The sequence below is a fragment of the Anser cygnoides genome, chromosome 7 (assembly GCF_040182565.1).
Source record: "Anser cygnoides isolate HZ-2024a breed goose chromosome 7, Taihu_goose_T2T_genome, whole genome shotgun sequence".
In the NCBI taxonomy this organism is placed as follows: Eukaryota; Metazoa; Chordata; class Aves; order Anseriformes; family Anatidae; genus Anser; species Anser cygnoides.
Window position 1 is genome coordinate 23,352,103 of NC_089879.1, and position 25,131 is coordinate 23,377,233.

Below are 25,131 nucleotides of genomic sequence, written 5' to 3' on the forward strand. Positions count from 1 at the left end.
ATCATTTTAATTCATACATCTTGTGCAGGCAGCCCTTGAGGCATGAACAAAGGTGGATAAAAACAACAGATCAAATGAGAGCAGGGAGAGCAACGGGTCACCAGCACTGACAACGCGTAGAGTCACACCTGTAATCCATTCACTCCAAGGTGCTTAAGCTATGAAGAAAAAATGTGTATGTTGCCTGTTATGTCTCTAACAAAAATGATTTTAAAAGCTGTGCTCATTTATTAAGTACCTACACTTTCATTACTAGAAATCAAACCTTTGCATGGCTTCTGTTTAACTTAATTCTCCAGGCTCCGGCATTTAGGCCAACATCAAACTGAATTACACTCATTCCTATCTCAAAATCCATCATCTTGTCTACTAATATATTTTGTAGGTTCATTTTTGTCACCCATTGAACAAGTGCAACTGATTTGTCTAATTTTTTTTTTCCCAATTACCTACCCAACTAACTCCAATCTTCGTACTCATATCACAGGGGTACGTCACAGAACGTCTCCTGAAGCAATCCTGCTGAATCCATATGAACCATTTTCAAGACTAAAATAAAATATAAGACATTTCTGGATCTGACGTTGATTGTTTCATTATTTTCTATTTTTAATGCATGGTGTTTTTGGCAGAGAATATTTATGTTGGCCGTACACCATAATTAATCTTCTAAAATATGTGTATGTCAAAAGCCAATTAATTATTCAAGTGACAGCATTAATGTTTAGATTCTTTGTTAACCATGATTAACTTTTAGGCTTCTGATTTGAAAAGACGTCCGGGAGCAATATAGGCTTAGTCACTGAAGCTATTTTCATCCTACTGTCTGAAGGTTGTGTTTTGAACCACTTCAGAGTAATAAATGATCATTACTATGCTGTTTATGAAGTTATAATATAAACTGAAGAAATTTTCACATTATTAGTGCTGACACCCAGTGTACTTTAAAAGCTTTCTCCCCCTCCATTACTAATATCACTCTTTATGTTTCTCTCTCACAACCTTGCTGTATGGATGAGGGAGTCACACAGGCATTTAACACATCACTCTGGGCAATTCTCATTTCTCCACGATTTACAGCTTTGCAGTGAAACCTGAGACAAATGATCTATTTCAAGCTTGTTTTCTTTGACAAAATTCCTTCAAATTAAGATGTACATGATGGGGAGGCAATTACCCAATTTTTACGTACCCATTGTCTGTTACCTAAACTATGCTACCTTTCCTCTACAGCTGTGGAAGTTTATTACACTGTTTAATAATTCCTTCCATTTCAGTCTATCCATGCCACTTTGTTTGCTCCACAATTATGATATTAAAAAGTCTCCATACACCACGTGAGTGAGCTGAAATAAATTATAATTACTATTGCAGACAGAGCAAGCTTCTATACCTGATCCACGTGTTTGGCATGACACTGATAGCACAAAGCAGGTGGAAAGTTAGCTTATTCAGCTGGCAAGCGTGCGAGCAGATGGCATGCAAGGCACAACAGGAGAAAAGGATCCTGCTCCAGTGGTACTGAACTCCAAGAGCCACCAGATCTCTGACAGCTGGCACATGATGCCGCCGCTAGGAAAAACTTACAGAGCTCTTCCAAGACACTACTAACTCCCAACCAGCCTCAGGTAAAGCAAACCACTAGTATTTCATAGCAGCATCTCTGCTGAACACCTCCTCCAGTTCTCACGCTCAGCATTGTGCAGTGAGACCGTGAGGCTCTTTATGTTCAGGCTGGAACATCCCTGCACATACAAAAACATAGCCTTGCGCAGCATAAATGAAAACCAGCACAAATTATAAAGCTTAGGGAAGTTTTGAGAACTGAAGGGTGTGATAAACGAAGAAATGGTGAATTAGCGTTGAGAAATAGTGTCTTTACTAAAATGTTCAGTTTTCTTCAGAAAATTAAAGGATGCGTTAACAACAAAAATAAAGAAGGGAAGGGAGGAATATTCACTACCTGAACATGAAACCTTAAGAAATGAGTTTGAGAATAAAGCAAAATGTCCCATTAGATTCTCCGTTCTCTGGTATCTAGGCTCCCACCCCGTCGTTTTCAACTGGATTATCTCAGTGTTCTTCAGCTGGCCAAATCTGTAATGTTCATACAGACTCTGACCTCTGGCAGCTCTCTAACTGTGATGAAAACACGTTCATTATTTATAAGGAATTAGAAAACATATACATCAAACCAACAGTGTGCATGGTTTGCTTTGTTTATTTCATTATGGCTTAAAATATTTTGTGGCACTACAGCTAATTAACATGTTTTCTTAGCAGACTTAATAGATGTTCAGAAAACTCATAAATCAGACTAGCTGTGTTTGTAAGCAACATTTCCCTATCAGACACTTTATATTATTAGCACAGAAAATCAAACTGTTGAGATACCCAAACTACAATTGCACTCATCCTCACTTGCATGTGACTGTTCAGACAAAAAAAAAATACTGTCTGTTTCTTATAGGATTTATGCAGTCACTTAATACTCTGTTCATCTGTTTTTTCCCAGGTAACTATCAGAACATTTTCTTTATTTCACACAATTATTTTAATTTTGAGCTTTTCAATGAAGCTTACGAACAACTAAGCATTCATCGGTGTAAAGTCCAAATATGTGTTCATTACGGATATATATTATCCAAGTTAACCACTGGGCTGTGCCTAGATATATGGAAGAGCAGGCTCCCATATAGGACAAGCTCCCATAGCAGCCAGTAAGAGCATCAGGACAGAACAGGCAAATTTTCTGTAAGACTGGACTGCAGACAAAGCAAAAGAAAAAAAAAAAAAGAAAGATGAAAGCAGAAGAAGAACAGAAGAACATCTTTTGATTTGAATTCCTCTGAAGGTACAGATATGGCAGAGAAAGCTACAAGATGCTAGAGGCAAAATGTGCCTCAGCCCTCAGCCAACAGATAGGAACACAGTGTGCCCAGATGTTGTCCATGGGTACCTCATGTCAGAGGACCAGGCATCTCCAGCCTCTCACAACTCTCAGCCTCAGAGTTCATCCTCACCTTAAAATGTCTCCATTTCCCACAGAAATACAGTGAACCTTGACCAAACCTAATTCCAGCCCCCAGGAGCTGTCCCCATCCCAATGCCAACGCAAAATTTTCCAATCCAAAAGCCAGCCTCTGGGGAAGGTGCTCCGAACTGAGCTACAGGCACAGGCACTGAGCACACATCTCTCCTCTGGAGTTGCCTGCCACTTCTCCCAACTCCCCCTCAACTAAATTTTGTATTTCAGTAACTTTCAAAACTGCTTAGAGAATTACTGCTGGTGAAATACTATTTTCTGGTGTTTTATGACAAATATGTAGCTATCCAGCAACTACTCTCCCATTTAGCATTTAGCCCACAATGTTATTACAGAAGGTCATCTTCTCAATACAATTCTGATGACAACTTAATATTTAAGTTTCTTTAATTCAATTATCCATACCCACAATGGGTACTACCTAGGAAAAAAACTAATGTATGAGGCCACACCTGGAAATGCCAGGTTATACCCATGCTCCCCACATTCGACTGGGCATGAGTGTTCCTATATGCAAGCAGAATGGCAGCTGACTTCTGCACTTGCAAGACTCTGCCCACACAGAGCCAGCCACGGCTGACAATCTGGCCTTCACAATGCTCTGCCTAGGTCCTGCAACCCCAATGTACTGCATTTATCACAAATTTTCCATTTATCAGGCAAGAAAAATAGTACTGAAGAACTGTGCTGTAGTGGGCAAAGAAGCAGCTAGACACAATAGTGAAAATTAAGACAAAAGTCAATTCTGATTTACTGCTTTTTACATAAATCTAAGTGGGGACAGAATTCAATACCAGCTTTACATTTGATCAGAAGCTGTTTACATTTGCAGAATACTCATATCTGGAGTGCTTGTTGAATCCTTTCCTCATAATTCTAGCTTTGAAAAATACAGTGCCATTGAAAAGATTAAAAAAAAAAAATTTCAATTAAACACACTCTCCAAAGTAAAAGAATCATTGCACCATTGAAAAATCTGCATTTTATTTTCTTACCGTTCTTTAAAAAGCTAGTGTTCCTCAGAATCTGGATTAACTGAATTCTGCTATTAATTGTTCAAAACAGCAATCCTTTCTTGAAATGGCCATTGATACATTGGTACTGCGAATCAGTTCATATTCCTTAATTTTGACAGATGAAGCCAGGCTTGCATTAAAATAGAAAGCACATGAGATTTTGAGACCTAATGCTGAGCTCTACAGGTCAAGGGCACTTGGAAGTAAGTCTCTGGCTTGCAGTTCTCTCTAGCACACACGGGGGGAAAAAAATGAGTCTTCATTCCCATTTAATAGATTAATAGCTTTTACCACCAAAAGGTTATACTTTGATCATTTAATGCTTAACTATGTAATAATTTTGCCAGTAATCCTTGGCTTCAATCTCAAAGGTTAAAATCAAATGTAGAAGTAAATACAGTCACTTGCTTTAGACAAAAGACATGATTCGTGGGATTCATACACCTTAATGAAGACTCCCAGCTTCCAGTGCATATTCACATTTGAGGCAATGACCAGCTGTAACACCTGTTAAATGCTACTTCACAGGATCAAGCTCTCAGCTTTTCACCCAATCAATTTCAATATATATATGTTTATTTTTTTTGAGGGACATAACTATGAAGTTACAGTGAAGTCTTCCAGATAGGTCATACATGTAGAATACATACAAAGAACGAATAATGTTACATTAAATTTCTTTCAGTAACTTGTCCCTCCCTTGCGTAGCAGTCCTCAGGCTACTCCAAGGGCACTTTCTACTAACTACATTCAAGATATTCCAGTGTGCAGAAAAAAAAGCAAACAAAATTCTGACTTGGAAGACCACTGAGAGCAACAAAAAGGGAGAGAGAGAGATTACACAGCCCAGTGGCTGCCCCACATACTGGGGAGGGTAAGAAGTAAAGGGCTGGAAGGCTACTGCTAGGGCTTCTTTCAGTTCTAATAACCGAGGGACTCTGTGAATTTCCATGCCGTAGTGTCACTGCAAACTGATTAGGAATGTGTTGTGAAATCATATATTATACTAAACCTCCTGTAGATTACAAGAACACGTTGTCTATTTAAAAAGGGAAACATCCTTCTATCCATTTCTGCATGTGAAGTGTTGCACGTTTTTAGGTAGAATAACCACGTCCCAGTAATTACAGTACTCCTAGATGCACACCATCTGCACTAATCTTTAAGATATCCATACTAAAACATTCTATAAATCATTATTAATGATGACAGTAAAGCCCTCTTCTTTGCAGGTATGCCAGAATTCCTTCAAATGGGGGGGGGGGGGGGGGGGGGGCCGGAGTGGCGAAGACAAAAAGAGGAAAAGCTCTAAATGTATGCGTGAGAAGCATCTCGCCACTAGGGGACACTGTCACGTCATTTCAAAAGTACGAAGAAACAGATTTTTTTCCTCTAAACCCACTAATTTAAATTTAGATGGATAAATGAACCCTTAATACACTAGTTGCATGCTTCCTTACAGCTGAACCAGTAATAAAAAATGAGAAACATGCCCAAAATAACACAGTATCTCATAATCGTGAGTCTATACGTTATACATTCATATGCAACAACCCAAGTAACAACACCAGTACAGATACCTCCGTCTTCCTCAGTAAAATGTCGCTACAGCATCTCCAGTGCTGCCTCCATCAGCTAGGAGTGCTGCGGCGCTGCTGCTGACAAAACACCAGGCCATGTGAAATCCCAACTACCTCAGGCATACCCCTTACTGAACAAACACATCAAGACAATAAATATGCCTTTAACAGACTATAAGAAAATTAATGCAAAAATGCAACATAAACACAGATAGCTTTCAACTGTCCCTAGGATATTAAGATATATTTAAATCTCTTGCAGTCAAGATAGCGAAAGAAAAATCTATTTACACAGTTTTTCTCCGTTGATGCTGGTAGTTTAAAAAAAAAATATACGGAGTGAGATTTGTTAAATTCTTATGTTTAGATTAATTTATACCTGATCTATGGTTGCCAAAAGCAAGCAAAGAGACATTAGATGAAAACTGCCTATCCATAAATACTGTAATGAGACCGTACCCTGTGTAAAGCAGGAGGTAGTGTCTCCCACATTGATGTCAAACAGAAAAACAGGAGATAGAAGGATGAAAACATAAGCATGGAAAACAGGGAGATGGATTTATGAGTTTTTCTGTTTCAGTTGAATAATTTAGCTTCATAAATTAACACTTTGTGATGTTTCTGTATATGCTAGGAAGTGCAAACAGATGTCCCTAAACTCTTGGAAGTCTTGAAGGTCATACACTAGAACCATGCCTAAAATGTTGACATCTGTATATACAGTAAGATGTAAGTATCTCTGACAAGTATAGAGTTACATTTTAAATCAATGATTTAGCTCAATGCAACTTTTTTTTTTTGTTTTTTTGGAAGGTGTAGGCTTCATCCTTCTTTTGCAACTGTGATCTGCAGTACCTGCTTCAACAGACTGATCGCATACACTAAACGATGAAGGAAGGGCATTCATACGCAAATGAACGCTCTAAGTGGTATTTTACTTACCGTGTGTGGCCGAAGACTCAAAATTTCACTTCTGTGAAGCTTAAGACTGTACTTGTACAAGCTTGTATTGTCAAGTACAGAGTAAATTGTACTTAGGTCAACTACAAACCTAAGATGGTGCTGTCTAGAGCTCAGTATTCTATATTAGAGATATGTAATTAAAAATAAGCATGTTATCTCTATTTTGTCCAACTTAAATACCTGAGCTAGCAATACAGACCAAATCTCACCAGTTAGAGCCCCTTTCTGTGCCTACCTCATATCGAAGTCAGATGAGAGAACCCAATATTCCTTAACTGCATCAGCTACCACGGCACTTACTGTGCCTTTTTCAGTTGTCAATCTCAACGGGAAAAGCGAACAGACATTTTAAAATGAAGTAATTGTTCCAAAAATTTAGATAAAGATTAAGAGTGAAGTCTTTGGAAGATTGGGAAAACAGATTTCTACATCAAATTGTCATCAGATAGTCATGCAGAAAGGTATCGGTCAATAGATGTTACACGAAAACACAAAGGAAACCAAGAAACACTTGACACCACTTCCAGCAAAGCTGAGATACTACATTCACCAAAAAGTTAACAGCTTACACAGAATTTTCCGTGACATCTGATCTTGAGCCATGATAACTTCCTGGCTTGAACTGTATTTGCCTGGTCTGAGCCAAAGCAGCAGGTGTGCGGGCCCTGAAGTCCTTCCAAGAGTAATTAAGCATGTCCTCTCGGGGTGCAGCTGTGGTGGGGCAACCCAGTGCTGTCCCCTGGCACTCCTCATCACTAGTCAGCTCTGAGCTAGAACTCCCACACTTCTGCCAGGAGAAGTTTCAGCACTCCTGGATTTGCTTCCAGAAACACCAGGTTTGTTCAAGCTGTTTTAGAGCTGCCCAAGATTTTTTTGGAGAAGTCCCTGGGCAACCTGATGTAACCAGACTCGCTTTGGGCAAGGGCTGGACTCAGTCCCCTACAGAGCTCCCTTCCAAAACAAGCTACTCTACAACTCTGTGATCCTTCTCTAATTGCTTAAATTAACACAAGGTGTGATCATGCCATTTGCATCATGCGTTCAACTAAAACTCTCCACTTAATTTGAACATGGAGGAAAAAAATGAAAATACATTAAGGCATTACCAAGCAGATGAGAACAATACTGTTATCACAGATGTGTCACGTGCCTTGGGAAATCTGAACACCCAGATGAATTATGTTATTTACACTACAGCTATGCTTTACTAAAAATCCATACTGTTAATATGTGGTGGCGTTAACTGGTAAGATTCAGTCCGTGTGGAAATGGAAAACAAGACAAGCATTTCCTGTAAGATCTGAAAGCAATTTTGCTTTATTAGTGTTCAGATATTAGAGGGTTATTGTACCCTCTTGAAGAGCAGGTTTTTTAATATTTTTAGATTCTTAAAACTCGAGGAGAGAAAACTTTGATGGATTTCTGACCCTTGCCTTTTCTTTCTGCAGGCAGCAAGTACCAAAAATTGGGACTCCTGGTGCGCAGCCCTGATGCTAACAAAAATTTTCAGTTCTGACATTTCGGTGACACTTTATGCAACTGTCAGTGGGCCTTATTCAACATAACAGATACCCACGCAAGCTTATGTCTCTCAGAGATAACACTCAACTGTTCCAAACTTCTTTTCACATACATCAGTAAAAGCATCCTTTTCTGGCACCTTTTTGCCATGCATTTTACTGAAAGGGGTTGATTAAGTGTTAAACGCTGATTAGCCTGTTTTGCAATTATAAAGAATTGCACTTGACAAGACATGACAGTATCTCAAGCTAATCTCAGGCTTACACAATATTTGTGAAGCTGATTTTTTTATATATATATAAAACTCATTAAAATTAACAACTTTGTTAAAAACAGAAGGAGCAGAAGCTGAAATCCAGGCTCACATCAGTCACTGCTTAATGACTTAACACATCTCACCTGGGTGGACCAGTGCCCAACATCCTTCAGTCTGCTCAGGGATGCTCCTTTACTGCTCATACCACAGGACCATCGGTCATGATGTTATGACTCATATCTGTGACAGAGATGTAGGCCAGGATGATGAACGCTGATGTAGAACTGGCAACAACTGGGAATGCCTAATGCCTGCATTAGAAGTAGGGGGGAAAAATATGTAACGTCCATGTGATAGTGAATTACGTTCATAGAGGAGAAAAACGCTCCTTGCTCCTACACATCGTCAGCTGTGTACAAAAACAATCAAGATATAGCACCCACCTTAAAAATATGTACACAGTAAATGGTTGAAAAGTAGAAATTGTCCTTGCATTTGTTAATTACCTCATCATTTAAGAAATTAATGCCTTTATCACACTCTGTATAGCACTGACAAGTTTAAATGCAGGCTGGGGTAGAGAATACCAGAGAGAACAAAACTGCACTCTCAGATATTGCCATCTGAAGCCACAAATAGACTTAATGCATTAAACAGGCTAAAAGAGCCTGCCTATTATAAGCAGCACAATATTACCTCCAAGTTGTTCTCCCTACAATTTGAAACAGTTTGAATTACAATGCTACTTACAAAGAAAAATAAATCCTGTATCCTTACTACGATTTAGAGTTGAAAGCATTTCAAATTCCTGTGCACAGCTTACATGGTTGTTTTTACATATATTTATTTCATAAACATCCATCGTGTAAGGACAAGAGGCAACAGGCATAAACTGAAATACTTGCAAATTCTTTTTAACAGAAGAATAAAAACGAGAAGGGTGACTGAACACTGGAACAGGCTGTCCTTTTAAGGTGATAAAGGACATCACAGAGGTGTTTTTTTTTTTTTCTCCTCCTCATTCTCATATAAAATCTCCCCTTTACAATGTCAGTAGGACTGGTTAGTAGGTAACTGGAGCACTGTGTGCCTTGTCAGCACAACTACGTGGAAAAAAAAGCACCAGCTCCACAAAGGAGGCACACTCCAAATTTAGAAACAAGAACAGTGGCTACTGACTTCACTGACAGCGTTTTAGCCTGATAAAACTGGGCCTGGTTTGAGAGATGTGCTTTCTTTACACAAGTGTGGAATTTAACCCCATATCTGATGCATTCAGAGCCATGTACCCTATTTAATAAATATTTACATGCCATTCTTTCGCGTTATGCTACTTAACACACTGTGTCTGCTCTAGACGGTATCCTTTCAAAGCTTGCTAAAACACTTTTTGGGTGTAAATAATCGAACGCCTTCATACCATTGCCTTGCACAATGTACTCTGATCTAAAAGCAGGCCAAGACGAAACATCAAAATGTTACCAGTTTCAGCATGCAGGCAGTCCCAAAGGACCACGAAAATCCTTATGAGCTGGAACACTGCTAAGCTTTCCATTGATTCACAGCCTCAGATGACTTTCAGCAGAGTACCTTCTATAGAATACGGAATACTTCAAGGATTTAATATCATACACAGTGATGTCTACTAATCACAATATTATTAACTTTTCATGTAACAATTTATAGGTTTGTGGCATGACACTATAATTCATTATTTTTCTAGAATGGCTAGTATAGCCCTGACATACTCCATTTCTATTCATTGAATTTTGCATCAGCTAAATCAAAATCAACACGAAGCCCAAAATTCAATCTCTCACCTGAAGTAAGAAGAAATGCCTGAGATGGTCTGGACTTCTTATATGAATCCATGTAAGACAGAAAAAAACACATAGAAATTACCATCCACACAAAATCCTGACTTCTTCATGTATTAAGTTATTAAAATGAAAACTGACAGAACTCATTTGTCAGCTTCATTTAATCCGATGACACCTGACAATTTCCACACCGAACTGGGGAACTGTGTCTCAAAAAGGATGTACAACCACAAAAAATGAGGAAGAACTTGTCAAGTCAGGGGACACAGATACAGCCCTCATAAAGGAAAAATGGGTAAATTTATTAAATCAGCTATAACTGGCAAAATAACTAAGGCAATCACTGTAGCCTCTTCCCCATCATTTTGACAACGGTGACATGTCTGCATGGGAAAATATGCTTCAGTGTTTTTGAAATACCTAGAAATGCTGGGCTCTGTAAAAAAGTAAAATAAAATAAAATAAAATAAAAATACTCTCTTAAAAACCTTGTCTTTCCACTTAGTTTTAACGTTAAGAAAAGGAAATACCTTTTAAAACCATGAAAGAAGAAATCAATAATTTCCTTTCAGGTATATCCCTCCTTCAGCCTCTTGGAATGTTGCCAATGTAAACTTGGAGCAAAGATTGTGACTATTAATAATTTCTCAAAAGTCTGAGAGGAAGAAATAGGTAGAGCTTCAACAGGAATAACTTTAAGTAATTATTTATTTATATATGAAGTAGTGGCTGGGCAATTTTAGTTCTTTTTTAAACACTTGATACTCAAGAGTACGAGTACCGCTCCTTTCATTCTGCAGAGCCTGTAAGAATTTTCAGCTTCAGAGATTTTCCTGATTTCAGCTGAGATACAGTTAATTGTCTTCCTAGTAGCTGGTATGGGGCTGTTCTGGATTTAGGATGAGAACATCCCTGATAGCACACCGATGTTTTAGTTGCTGTAGAGCAGTGCTTACCCTAAGACAAGGGCTGTTCAGCTCCTCACACAGCCCTGCCAGGGAGGAGGCTGGGGGTGCATGGGAAGCTGGGAGGGGGCACAGCCAGGACAGCTGGCCCAGGCTGGCCAACGAGATGGATTTTTACTTTTGCTTGTTCCCTTTACTTCCTATGCTTACTTCCCATGCCCAGGAAGCCTCCTAGGACTTAATCCGAAGGAGATGAGCATTTAAAACCTGCTTAATCCACAGGAATTTTCTCTTTCTGCACACGATGAGTCATCTGCACAGTGCAACGCTGAGTGTGCTGCAGTTCGGATCAGGAGCACATCCACTCACGGTGCTCCCTCTCATGGCATGCACAAACCAGACTGCTTTCAGGTGAAGCTAAATTAAAAGGTCCTCTGCAGGACTAAGGGAACTAAATGCTCCAGCCACTGCAGGCCACCAGAACACCCCAAAACCCACACCAAGTATCCAAGTTGGGTAATCCTCATTAACTGTTTACTCAACGGATGCTCTCATCCCGTACTACACCATCGGCCATCCCAGACAAAGCCAGGGGCTCAGATAATCTGCTCCGCATTATTAACCAGCAGAGAAACACGCCACGTCTGTGGCTGCCTAGCAGTAGGAATACAACAACTACCTTCGACGTTAAGAGACCCTTCCTGTTGGGAAGGGTGGCAGTAACCAGGGGAAAGCTTGCTGGAAAATCACGTCTCAATCTAAGTTTTGAATCTCACTGCTTACAATGCTGCAGGTACTTAGGGCTGTAGCTCAACAAGTTGCATTGTAAAAAGCCTGAAGCCGGTATTCTCTGGCCACCTCTTACATGCCAATTACAGGGACAATCAAACGTGTAAGAGACAATCCTCTGAGTCACCAGCAAGAAAACAAAGATACTGAAGATAGGAATTACTCTTTTTTCAAACTTAATAGCAAAAAAATCCTAGCTATGTACCAGATCTTCATAAAAAGCTAGAGAATATTTTAAGCCATAGGCAGGAGAAATTAGTAGTTTTTAAAAAAATAAATGTTAACCATCAAGGAAATTACAGGAAAAGAAAGCTGAAAGATAAGAATCCTCTTTTCTTTTTGTCCAAATCTCAGAAGGTATTCATAACCACTGAAAGACAGGTAAAGCTTGCTTGTTTACTTGTAGAAAATACAAGGGAGAGAGCTGCTACGAGCACATCACAACTTGAAAAATGAACACGCAGTTTATCAAGACTTTGTTTTGCAATTTAGTGGGGAAAAGACTCCCTTAAATAATTAGAATACTTTATCAAGTAGCATGTAAGTAAACGTAAATAAATTTAACAATTTCATAGTATGCAACTAAAATGCACCATCACAAACATCTGCCTCGCCGCCGGACCAGGAGGGCAGGCAGGAGATCCAGCTGCTCCGTGCCCCACAGGCCTGCCACCCCTGTGGGGAGGGAAGCCATGGACAGGGACAACAAATGTGCCAAGCCACAGAGACACGGGGCCCCATGGCTTGTACTAAGCACACGAACACCTGACAACCTACATCTAACTCGCTGCAGCACTTCCAGGGGCATGAGGAGCACCAGCCAGCCAGCCCCTGAGGCTCGAGGGTGCTCAGCTTACTGCATCAAGAGCCAGCTGCAGGGCTAACGAGGTGTTCTCCATTTAGCTACTCCTGCTGCAGGGACATGAATAAACACTGAGTACTCAGTGAGAGGACAAAACCCACAGCCTTCCCCTGTGACGTCTGGTGCATGAACATGTGCCAGAAACTCTCAGGAAGGAGATGCCAGCTGCTGAGGAAACAAGCAATGAGGAGTCCTTCTGCAGAGCATGCACACAACAAGGCAGGATCCTGGGCACATCGCCAGAGGAGATTCTTGCTCTATGACCTGAGTGGAAATAAGGCAAACACTCGAGCCAGAACTGGGCACAGAACTGTAGGCATTTTTCTTATTGTGAATGACGACCACATGATCTCCGACGTGCAGTGGTATGGGAATTCCCTTGGTAGAACACGGCGGGCATGCCATTTCTCCAGTGACCTTTCCTCTCCCCTGAACCAGAAAATTCACTCCGTGAGAGAAACAGAGTGTACTAGTCCTGCTAAAACGTATCACTAGCTCACAGAATCATAGAACCACTTAGGTTGGAGAAGACTCTCCGGATCATCAAGTCAACCCATCAACTTGTAAGACTAATACGTCTAAGTATAAGATGATCAGAGGGCTGGAGCACCTGTCCTATGAAGAAACGTTGAGGGAACTGGGCTTGTTTAGCTTGGAGAAGAGAAGGCTCTGGGGACACCTAATTGCGGCCTTCCAGTACTTGAAGGGAGCGTATAAACAGGTGGGGGAATGCCTGTTTACATGTGTTGATAGTGATAAGACAAGGGAGAATGGTTTTAAACTCATTAACGGGTTGCCCGGGGAGGTGGTGAAGTCACCATCCCTGGGGGGTGTTAAAAAAAGGTTGGACCTGGTGTTCAGGGCCATGGTTTAGTGGGTGATATTGGTGGTAGGGGGATGGTTGGACCAGGTGATCTTGAAGGTCTTTTCCCAACCTTAATGATTCTGTGATTCTGTCCTATATTTGGGATACTGGTATGTCCTGTCTCCTGTCCCTCCTCCCCAGATTCTCTCTGATCAATGCACAGAATTTACATACTTGTACCCAAAGCATATGCAATAAACATTGCCAATTCATCTGAAGAGCCATTATGCAGTTAGTTAGTGCACTGGACCCAGCAGCACACATACCGATACCTGCGGTGTCACAGCAGGCATCTCCAATGCCTCCAATGCCTGCGCAGCCGATGAATCACAAAGGTTTTCCTCAGCTCCTCATAACGTGACCTTTCTCTGCTAAACTTCAACTGGCTCCATGCAGAGGCAGCACACAGAGAAACCAGGGAAAGCTTCCTATTAACGCAAACTTTCCCCACATGTTCAAAGCTTGCTGCTGAGCACACCCAGAGGTAATTCTTTAGTATGTGCCCAGACTGCTCCCAACACATAAAACACATATGCACTGCTTTTCTCTGAATTAAACTAAAAAAGTAAGAGAAAAAAAATTACTGCAGTACTAATATATGTATTACAATGGATGCTACTAATGGTATCTGGCACCCACCACTTATGGTAAGCCTTGTGGTTTTCCAGCTACTTAACTTTTCCCATCACCTTTGGCAATTGAGCGCTGCTGGAGTAACTGCTGCATTCCAGTGCTCCACAAATTGATCCTATAGTACTTTCCAAAGCACCTTTTGAGAAAACAGCCCAAAAATTCTTACGACCCTCATGTCTAGGGGAGTTTTCTGTGTACTTGAAGCATAGGTGCCAATTTGATTCACACACACACACAAAAAAAAAAAAAAAGATAGAGGGAAAGTTATTTTGTACTTTAAATTCATATAATGTACCGAAAGAGGACAGAGTTGAAAAACCAAAGCCCAGTCTTCCCTTTAGTACATTTTAGCATCCTACAAACTGCAAACCCCATGAATGCTTATCCAGTGTTGTCTGCTTACCCGCTGCTACCTTGACATAGTATTTTCTAAGGACAGAACAAGACAACAGAAAGAATCCATATTCAAACTCTACTCTTTTACAAACTCCTATTCACATGCAAGTAGGTCCAAGAAAGCAAGAGTTTAACATGAATAATATTCTCAGACTTACAAACTTGATCCAATATGAGGAAATTCCATAAATATTAGATATCTTCCTCCTTTTATTTCATCAGATATTAAGAATAAATCCTAAAGTAAAAGGAAGCATATTGGTATTCATCTGCTTGTGGAACCAGTTGTCACACATTTTTGCCATGAAACTAAATGTGCAATCTGTATCATCCTGTCAGTTAAGTCAAACAACTGCCTAAAATGAACCTTCTTGTATTAATAGCCCACGATCTTATTTTACTTCACCAGTTAGGATCTGATGCTCTTGGGTAATTCTGGATATACGTAGTTATCAAAATGTTAAGGTAGTCTATGTTTGCTGCTTTAAAAAAGAAAATAAATTCTAGTTTTTAGTTGTCTTTCTCAGATATATGCAAGAAACTACTCAGAGACTGACTCAGATATATACCAGTCTCTGCCCCTGAAACTGACTTCTTCCCTTCTACTATTTTTATTAAAAATAAGCATAGTGCAAATCCCAACACTCCACATTTTACTGGGTAGATGCATAAGGTCTGTGCTTCTGTAGCACCATTTACCAACCACTTTCATGGTCTCCATAATTATTTTAAAACTCCGTTTCACATAACTGAATCCTAATACACTTTTTGTTTTTTAAATAGTACTGTTTTCAAAATGTCAAATTGAATGTTTAACAGTCTTGTTTACACCTGAAAGCTTTTGAGACAGATCAGATAAAATGAAGCTATTTTAGCCTAGCATCAATCTCAAAATGTTGTTAGCTATACTTTGTATTTTGTTTTGACATCCCAAATAATTGCGTGCGCAGGCCAAGCAATTAAAACTGCCTTTTGATGTTCAAAGGCTTATGACGCAGGGGTCTGTAACAATCCCCAGGTATCAAAGTCAGAGTGGTATCTGATCTTGCATTACTCATCAAAGACCAACTTCCACTGATTTCATGATATCTTCTGCATTAAATACATCTGGACTTTTACCATGCAATCAGCATGAAAGACAACTGTAAAATCTATTTTTCTCCCCACACTGGAGTTCTGAATATTTCACAGCCTACATAATATTTAAAATAATCAAATCCTTTCATCAGTACATGAAGTCATGCAAAATAATTCAAAGGCACAATTGTCATCCAATACTGAAATTTTCCAAGGGAAAGTCCCTCTTTCAGGTTGATTCTTTACTTAAACAAGATCTGTTGAAGGCTGGGTGATCAGTATTAACATATGGTAACACATTTCAGGTGCCAAAATGGGTGCTTTTTGGCTCCAGAAGTTGAGCTAATCACTTCAGTACACAAATTTGATTTGTTGTTTACTGAAACTCTCCCAAGTTTTTCTCATATCTGATCACAGAAAATTTAGAACATCATAACCGACTGAAAATAATACCATACTCTACTACACTGCATGTAGACACAAATCACTTCGTATTGGTAGTATTGTACAAATATTCCTGCATACGAAATTGCTTTTTTGCTAACCTCCTTTGGGCAAATGGTTTAAATCCAATATCCAAGGACCAAATAGCCCTACCTACACACAAAACACCCGCTAAATTAAAGTGAAATGCACAATGAGCATATACAAGCCTTTTATAGCTGTACGGTCTATGCTGAGTCTGGATAATACAGCTAAGGATAGAACAAGCATAGTTTTATAATTTCATTGCCCACATGCCATGGGAACATGTGGGCTCCATTAAAGATGATTACTCTGAATGAATCTAAAATGAAAATTAAAAATAGATTTTTACTCATCAGAGTAATGTGTTTCTGGAGCAGCCTCCCAAAAGCAACAGGTAGATAAAAATACCAACCGTTACTCAGATGGAGCTTGATTTTTCTGCAAGAAAATTCATGGTGTGATTACTTATAGCATAGGCGAATGGAAATTCACGGTCCTGGAGATTCCTGAGGTTCTCACATTCTTTCCAAAGAAAGAATACACAATTGGTAATAATTATTCAAGTACTTCTGAATGCCACATATATTTCAGAGAACTGCCATTGAAATGTATATTTCCATATTATAATGAGAACTTCAGCAGGAAGAAAAAAACACACTGGGAATGATAAACTCTGCAGAAGATGAAGAATAGTACAATAGTTGAAAAAAGTAATATAAAGACATTAATTTCATTAAAAAGCAAAATATAGGATTTTGTATAGCCTTAAAAACTCTTGATTATTCACCAACATACAGAGAATACTTACAATTCGTATTTAAACTACAGACACCTCTTAGGTGGTTGCACAGTTGTGCTACTATACTGTTCCTTCCCCAGTTACCACACTACCCTTTCAAGTCTCACAAAGTCCCTGCCTCGTAAACCAGCAATATGCTTCCAATATATTACACCTGTCATGATCTGATTATAGACCTTTATGATTCATGCTCATTTAAAAACAGTTTTCCTACTAACTTACACTGGGAAGACACAAATTTTGACGCAGTGCCTTTCACCGTAGGCTGCCTCAGAACTTGGTCTCAATGGAGACTCCCAGGTACTGCCCTAAAAGATAAGATTCTTAATAATGAATGTTTGACTTTAAGGAGTCTCTGATCCATTTAAGTGTAAAAATACAGGGACTGCCTTTCGTGTATGTGTGGTAGTATAACTGTAGAAGCCTGCAGACAAAACAGACCTCAGAGAGTACCTGAAACATAAACTTATTTTTATCTTATTACAGGCAAAACATTAATTTCTCTCAACAGAACATTTTCTAACAATTGATTCAGTTTTCTCTCCAACTGACATTACATGGTAGTGTTCTTGAACTTCTCTTTCTACATATAACCACCTATCTACAAACACAGAAGTACCAGCATTACATGGTGAATAAATATCTAGTGTTATCACTGAAAAAGATTACAGGAATAGATTTTCTTCTCCTGTCCACCCCCTTGTATGTAACAAATATATGTATATATATATAATATATAATATAATATATGCTTGTATGTAACAAATATAAGACATTATTTGCCCGTCTCTCGATATTTCATGATTCACTTGAATGAGCTGGTTTTGGATGACAGAGCTAGAGAAACTGCCATTCAAAGAACAAAGAAATTAATTGATAATGGAACTGAACAGACAAAAATGGTTTCATAAAATTCAGATCAGATTTAGCAGTAGCTTTAAAAGCCTTGTACTTTTTAAAAATGAAGTAATCAAATTCATTACTTTTTCATAAAGGAAATCTGAGATGATTTTCAATTAACATTAAATGAAAATTACTGATACAGAAAGTATTGATTTTCATTTCAAAACTGACCTATGCATTTAAAACAATTTGGACAAGTCTCAAAGAATCTGAAACAATATTGGAATAAAACATAACATGACAGTTGAGTCAAACAAACTTTTCCAGAGTATCTCGTTTTGTGGAACCACTGTCAGAATTAAGCTCAAGATGCAAAGTTTCCTTTTTTTTTTTTTTTTGTACTGCCATGTAAAAAATAAAGTATTTTAATCTTTAGACTGTCATAGAAAAATAGAAAACAACACTTTGCCTTCCTTGAAATATATGTTGATAGAGAACATTTTACCCTTTGCTGTGTACATGATCTTGTTAATATCTAATGGGCATCATATGGCCAAGCACACCCACAAGTAGGCACAACCCAAAGAGGAGGCTCTAACCTTTTACCTGCTCCCAAAATGGAGGGCAGCATGAGCTCGGCATGCCACAGTAAGATGAGGGAAAGGACAGCCTTGCTGTGTGATCCATCCAGGCTTTCCTCCCTGTGGGAAAAGCCCTTTGTAGGTAAACCAGAGAACTGACAATCTAAAAAGAGAAAAAGACTGCTCAGCCAAAACAGTATTAGAAACTGTTGCCCTTCAGAACAGAATGTAATGGCAATACATTTTGCCAATGGTCACAGAGAGTGCAACTATTATGTAAGGAATCAGGTATCATGAAGATAGATACCACTGACATTAAGGGCAAAAATTTGTCCAGAAGGTGCTGTGAGGGATGGTGCCAAAGGTCTTCCTGTAATCCAGAAAGGTTACATAAACCACCTTCCCTTATCCGACCTTACCACAGAAAGAGCTCAAATTACTAAGGCAACACTCTCCTTTGACGAACCCATGTTGACTATGCCTGATAAAATCTCCAAATGCCTTTCAGCACGCCCCAGGACAACCTTCTCCTTAACTTTCCAGGGGCTGAGCTTAGACTGATAGGTCTCTAGTTTCCTGGGCCTCCTCTCGTGCCCTTTTTGTAGATGTGTACAATGTCAGCTAGCTTCTAGTCAGCAGGGACTTCCTCCAACTCCCATGACCTTTGGTGAAGTGTTAACAGGGGTTCAGCTCTAACAACTGCTAATTGCATCAGTACTCTGAGGTGAATCCCATGGACTTAGGAACATTGAGCTCATACAGCTGTTCCCTTACAGTTTCAGTGACCACAGACGGAAAAGTCACTGCTTCCCCAGTCACAGTCCTCCAGCTCTGAGATCCAGGCTGCCTAAGATCTGTCATTACTGTTAAATACTGAGGCAAAAAAAGGCATAAAATACCTCTGCCTTTTCCTCCTCAATACTTGTTAGGATGCCATCTGCTCCAAGGATCAATCCAATGTTTTCCTTTGACCTCCTCTTACTGTTGGCATTCTTGAAAAAGCCTTTTTTTGTCTGACACCACTGTGGCCCGTGTCAGCTCAAGCTGGGCTTTGGCTTTTCTTGTTTTCTCCCTGCAGAAGCGAACTGCAGCTCTGTCTTCTCCCTGGGAAGCAAGACCTTGCTTACAGAAGATGTTTGTGTTTTTTTTTCCTGCCCCATTTCCAGGCAGAGTTCACTGTTCAGCCCCACTTGTTTGGCTAGCAGCACACTGGGGTTACCTGTATTGGGATTGTCACAGGTGCATTTTAGAAAGCAAGCAGCTCTCACCGACCCCTAAGCCCTGTAAAGCCAATTCCCAGGGGGCACTAACTACTCCCCTGAGCGGCTTAGCGCCTGTTCTCTTAAAGCTGCCAGGGTGGCAACTCAGCTGACCTTTCTTCTCATGACACCAGCAGTTTTGAACTCAACTAATTTATGATCACTGTGGCCAAGATAGCCACAGAACAGACAACAGCTGTCTGTTCTGTGATAGCACTCATCTTAAACGTTCTTTAAACAAAGGAAAATTGTTACAGCGGATGGCAGAACACAGCTGAAGAGGTGGAGAATGCTATTTTCACTTGTTATGCTATTATCAAAAACATGAACAAATGTCTCAACAGAAAAACGACAAAAAATAATTAAGATAATTACAAAAACACATTAATCTGCAGCACACGAACTACTTACTTCCTTTTGCTAACTTTCACACCTCTGTTTCAAACATTCCACTACAGCATTTTCTGTTATTGTGCACAGTAATAAAATTGATTTGTTGTTCTGCAGGCTAAGAGCAGCTTGGGGACTGAGAGCCACCCATCTCTGGAGAGCCATTAGATGAGGAGGGGAAGTGCCAACCGGGAGGATTCCAGTGACAGAACAATTTCCACAGTGCCTTCACCAACTAGAAAAGCTACGTCCAGCAACCCCAACCCTCTCCAAGAACCTGCAAGCATTTAATTAAATGCTAACATCTTTAGACTTGCAAAATAAAGTAATTGTGAATATTGCTGCAATACACAACTATTTGAATGTGTCTAAAGGAGGGCTATGAAGATGGGGAAGGGTCTAGAGGGGAATATGTCTGAGTTGTGGCTGAGGTCCCTTGGTTTGTCCCTTGTAAATCAGGAACTAGAGCAGATTTCCTGGAGGAACTCAGAAGTAACAAAAAGGTTTCAAATTTTTGTTTATTCCCCCAGTATTAATAAAAACCAAAGTATTAATCCAAAAGCTGTCAAAGAAAAAAAAAAAACCTTAAAACTTAACCCTGTTTTTCAGACAGCAGTATTCATTGCCTTTTTCTGTTTCACTTTGTTTTAATTACAGATGACCAATAACTTCCATGGGAGTTTTTACTTCCCTTGACCACTGCATGGACCCAGCTGCAATTCTGCCACTTTTGCAACAAATTCCAACAACACAACTTGTGTCCTGGGAGGGACCAATGGTCCCACTTATTACTTATATATCATATACACTATCTTTAAGCTTCTTGAAGCTTATATACTACCTTTAAGTATGTTTCTCACAAATGCTCCTATACTGCCTCAGTTCTGGAACATGCAGTAGAGGAATAATGATTTTTCAATACAACTTAAACTGTCAAGCACTATGAAACTTAATCGTACCAGTGAGCAGAACGTAACAGAAGCTGGTAAGAATTAACCATGGAGAGGGCCTACAGGATGGATCTGATAACAATGCAATGCAGCAGGGAGTAGGTATCAAGTACAAGTACGAGAAAAGGAAACAGGAAATTGCACTGAAATCAACAGAAATGGACAAATAGTCAAAAAAGAATGGGAAAAAATCCAGCTGTTTAAACTTGGACACAAAAGGAAAATGATTACATGCAAAGAAGAAAAGACAGATGATTTTGTAAACCTTGCCATCTGTCTCTAGAGGAAAACATGTACATATAGACTTTCTTTTTTTCACAACAAAAAGGATACAAACACTCCCCAAGAACATGATCTTTCCAGTTCAATGAAATGTCTCACACATCAGATGAGTATGTGAAAAGTGTTAACAAACTACTGTTTTAATGTACCACACCAAATTATTCTGCTATTACACTCAGCAGCATGCAGCTAACTACAAGGTCAAATTGCAACTTGGCAGAAACGACCACGATATTACTGCAGAACTGCCCTTACAAAACAGGCAGACGACCCAGAGTTGAAGACACCTGGAGATACTGTGTCATGCTGCACTGACCTGAATCGGGGTGACAGGAATCAACCTTTTGGCTCTGAACAGAGGTGCCCTCCTTCTCCAGAAGCTCTTATTTACAGACCTGCATGGGAATATAGTGCATGTCCCTCTGGTGTGCCCACGTTCTCTTGCCCATTCCCAGACTACGGCAAAGGGCCTCATTCTCCTTCAGATCATTTCTTTGGGAAGGAGGAAAGCGAAGTCATCTGCATCCATTCATTGACTCAGGCTTGAGAATAACTGGCAGGTTTCCTAGAAAGGGTCATCCACCACAATCCTTTAGGAATACAGGCCACTAGTACAGACAAGGGGAGGGCTCCACTGCAGCAATTAAACCTTTCCAAGGACCAGTAACAAGAAGACACTCTGAGAAATATACGGCTGTGATACACTGATGGAATAATTTATATTCCAGGGGTGTGAGGGACGCCTGGTGCTAAGGGAGTCAGAGGTGCTTTGTGTTCTTGCTAAGTCTTGACAGCCAGACTCTCTTCTGGTTAGGAAATGACAAATGTTGAGCATAAGGAGACGGCACAGATCAGAAATACATCCAGTTACCTGAGTTCATTTTACCACAGAGAGATATAATTTCATATTTATCTTTTATTTATACTACTTAACTAGTAGGGAGAATTAATGAACACTGTACGACTTCTCATTTCTTATTCTGGGCTAAAATGATCATCTTTGTTCTCTGAGGAAAAAAGGGAAGCAACTACTCTTCATACCTGAACAGGTCTTCCCTGGTATTCCCAAACACCCACAGAAGTCATGGAGTAAGGCAACAGCAGCTGAAATACTGAAGACCATAACCACAAAATTTATAACTGAAATCTATTTCCACATTGATGTGAAATTCAGCATGTTGGCACAACTGTTAAATATTTCAGTATTTCCACATTAGCTAGCAGTGCTGACGTTCAGAAGCTGCTCTTCTCTCCTTACTTGTGGGTAATGATTTTGAAGAAGTGAATACCCTGCTGGCAAGGTGTGCTTGTAACAGTAATGCCAGACCACAAATTGAATAGCAGTCTCTCCACAGAAGTGGCATTTCCTACACCCATAGCAACAAGAAAATGCACTCTTGGATGGTATTAGCTGAGGATCGGGAAACCTCAGCATCAGAAATCAAGTCACTTATCTGCACTTTCTTGTACAAGTGATAGAATACAATCCACCCTCCAGTCTCTTCAAGAATAACAGCTCAGGACACTTCCAAATCACAGAATACTGCAGGCTGGAAGGGACCTGCGGGAAGCACTGGCCCCGTGCCCAACACTCCTGAATGGGGGCGACCTTCAACACCAAACTGGGCTGCTCAGGGTGTCCAGTTGAGGTCTAGATCCCAAGGCAGAGATCCCTCAACCCCTCTGACTAACCTTTCACTGTTTCACCACTTGAATTGCAAATTTCTTGGACAGTATCTCATCAGAATTTCCCTCAATGAAACTTTGTATTTCTACAGCTCCCTTGGACCTTGGTAAAGGATTAGTAAGAATTTAGGCTATTCCTCCCTCATTTCATTCACTAAGGAAAACCAAAATGTCTTCCAGCTGTATTGTTGGATGCCATCAGTCTTTAAAATAACTTCTAACTCATGCAACCCCACAGTAACCCTACTTGCAAAGAATCTAACTATAGTCAGACTGAATACATAATTGGTTATGACTCAACGTGTTCCAAGGTAATATGAGTTTAAATTCTGTGTGACTAGCTCTGCATTTTTACTTGAAGTTTAATAATACTTATTAGAAATTACGGAGGAAAAAAGCCAAAGCCTGAAAACTGAAAAAAAGAAACTCAGTGCTCATAGGAGAAAAATAGGAAGGCTCGTGAGCTCCTGTGGGTTACTAACAAAAACAGAATTAAAGGGCAATTAAAAGTTATGGAACTGTGTTTTCAGAAAAGCTTAGTTAATCTTTGTTCAAACACATCATGAGCAAAAAAAGCTTGCCAAGGAGCTTGTAGAGCTAACAATCAAACCATAGAAAAGAAATTCATAGAATGATGTTTTCCAAGAAGCAAGAATCCTTTATGGGTGACTTCTCAAAGTATCTATCACAATTACTGGCAGAAGAGGCAATGTGATAAACAAAAAATATTTAGTTGATGACAAATCATCAGAACTTGGCAATATGCAGTATTTCTAGAAGACCTCACCAGTGAAACAATGAATTACATTTTGTAATTCCTTACTTTAAGATGCTCATGTGTCAAAGAACTGAAAGGTAGCAACTATGATATTAATTAAGTTGTAAAGGCTTTGCAGAGATCAAGAGAGCTACAGATCATTATGCCTGCTGTCTGTACCAGGTAAATTGGCAGGAATAACAGCAAAGAACACACTCAGTGTACAAAGAGACAGAGATTCAGGGAAGGATGGCAGATGCTGATCAAGTAAATGAAGCAGCTCCCAGAGAAAGATCAGTATCAGGGACCTGCACTTGTACAGCTGGGAAAGGAACAACCTGGGGAAAAAACCGAACAGGCCTGGAAACAGGGAAGTCACCCCAAGAAAGAACAGGGCACAACGGTTCCTTGCCTTTTCTGATTGATAATGACTAGTACACAACATTAACCTTTTCTTTTGTTTGGCAGACATACTCAGAACACAAATGTCTTTCTGCTACATTAAGATTTTCTGTTATTAAAAAAAAATCCAAGTAGAATTGAATGAAATTACTTGGTGATAGGTTCAAAAGGAACAAAACCTGATGGTTCCTCACTCATCATGGCATTAAGGTGTAGCACCTTTTGAGGAAGGATGTTGTGGATTCTAGAAGCTTACACAGGCTCAAAAAGCAACTGGGCCAATTTATGGGAAAAAATTCTCCATACAATGAGTCAAAACATTTTTGAGTCAAAACCTGCTAAAAGCCTGGAGAATGTTCTGGAAAAGGATGGCACTGTGCCTGCATGGTGCTACTACTCTTCTCAAACGGGTACTGGTTGCTGCTGGAGAGGGAATACTGGTAGTACCTGGTTCTCTCATCTGACCTGGTAGTTTGTGTGTCCAGGTTACCGATGGTTTGGTTTGTCTTCCCTAGTAACTGCAATTATAACCAAGACAACGGTGCAGAAATTCTAGATTAGATATATTTATATTTTTAATTGGTTTCTCTATTAATTATGAAGGCATTAAGTCTGTTGATTTAAAAATTTTAGATGGATAATGAGCTGATACAAAATATCAAAGACAGTAATCTCCCCAGGTTTTAAATCTGACTGAAATCGGTGTTATTTTTACTGGAATAAAGGGTAAAATTAGAGACTTTAGAGAGTTTCTTGACCTTGGAATTTGTGGATGAGCAGTAACAGAAATTACACTTTATAAAAAGTTTTTTAAATGGAATTAAAACCTACTATCTAGATGTACCTTTAATACCTACTTGTAACCCTAATTCCTAGTTCAAAATTAAGGCTGGACACTATACAATGAGAATTTCTTCCAGTGTTTGCATTAAGCTTTTTCTTAGTAATCCTTCAATTGTTTTGAAAACACCCAGAACAAACACGT

General features: G+C 39.6%; 1 protein-coding gene across 14 annotated transcripts in view; it reads right to left on the minus strand.

Annotated features, from left to right (window-relative positions):
• The window catches only part of PCDH15 (protocadherin related 15), a 738,695-nt gene that overhangs the window by 526,799 nt on the left and 186,765 nt on the right, over positions 1-25,131 (minus strand). Inside the window, exon 3 of one of the 14 annotated variants that reach the window (XM_067000240.1) lies at positions 8,526-8,693. The exons of the other annotated variants lie outside the window; for them this stretch is intronic. The gene's annotated coding sequence lies outside the window, so the exon portion shown is untranslated. The remainder of the gene's footprint in view (positions 1-8,525; positions 8,694-25,131) is intronic. 14 annotated transcript variants of the gene reach the window in all.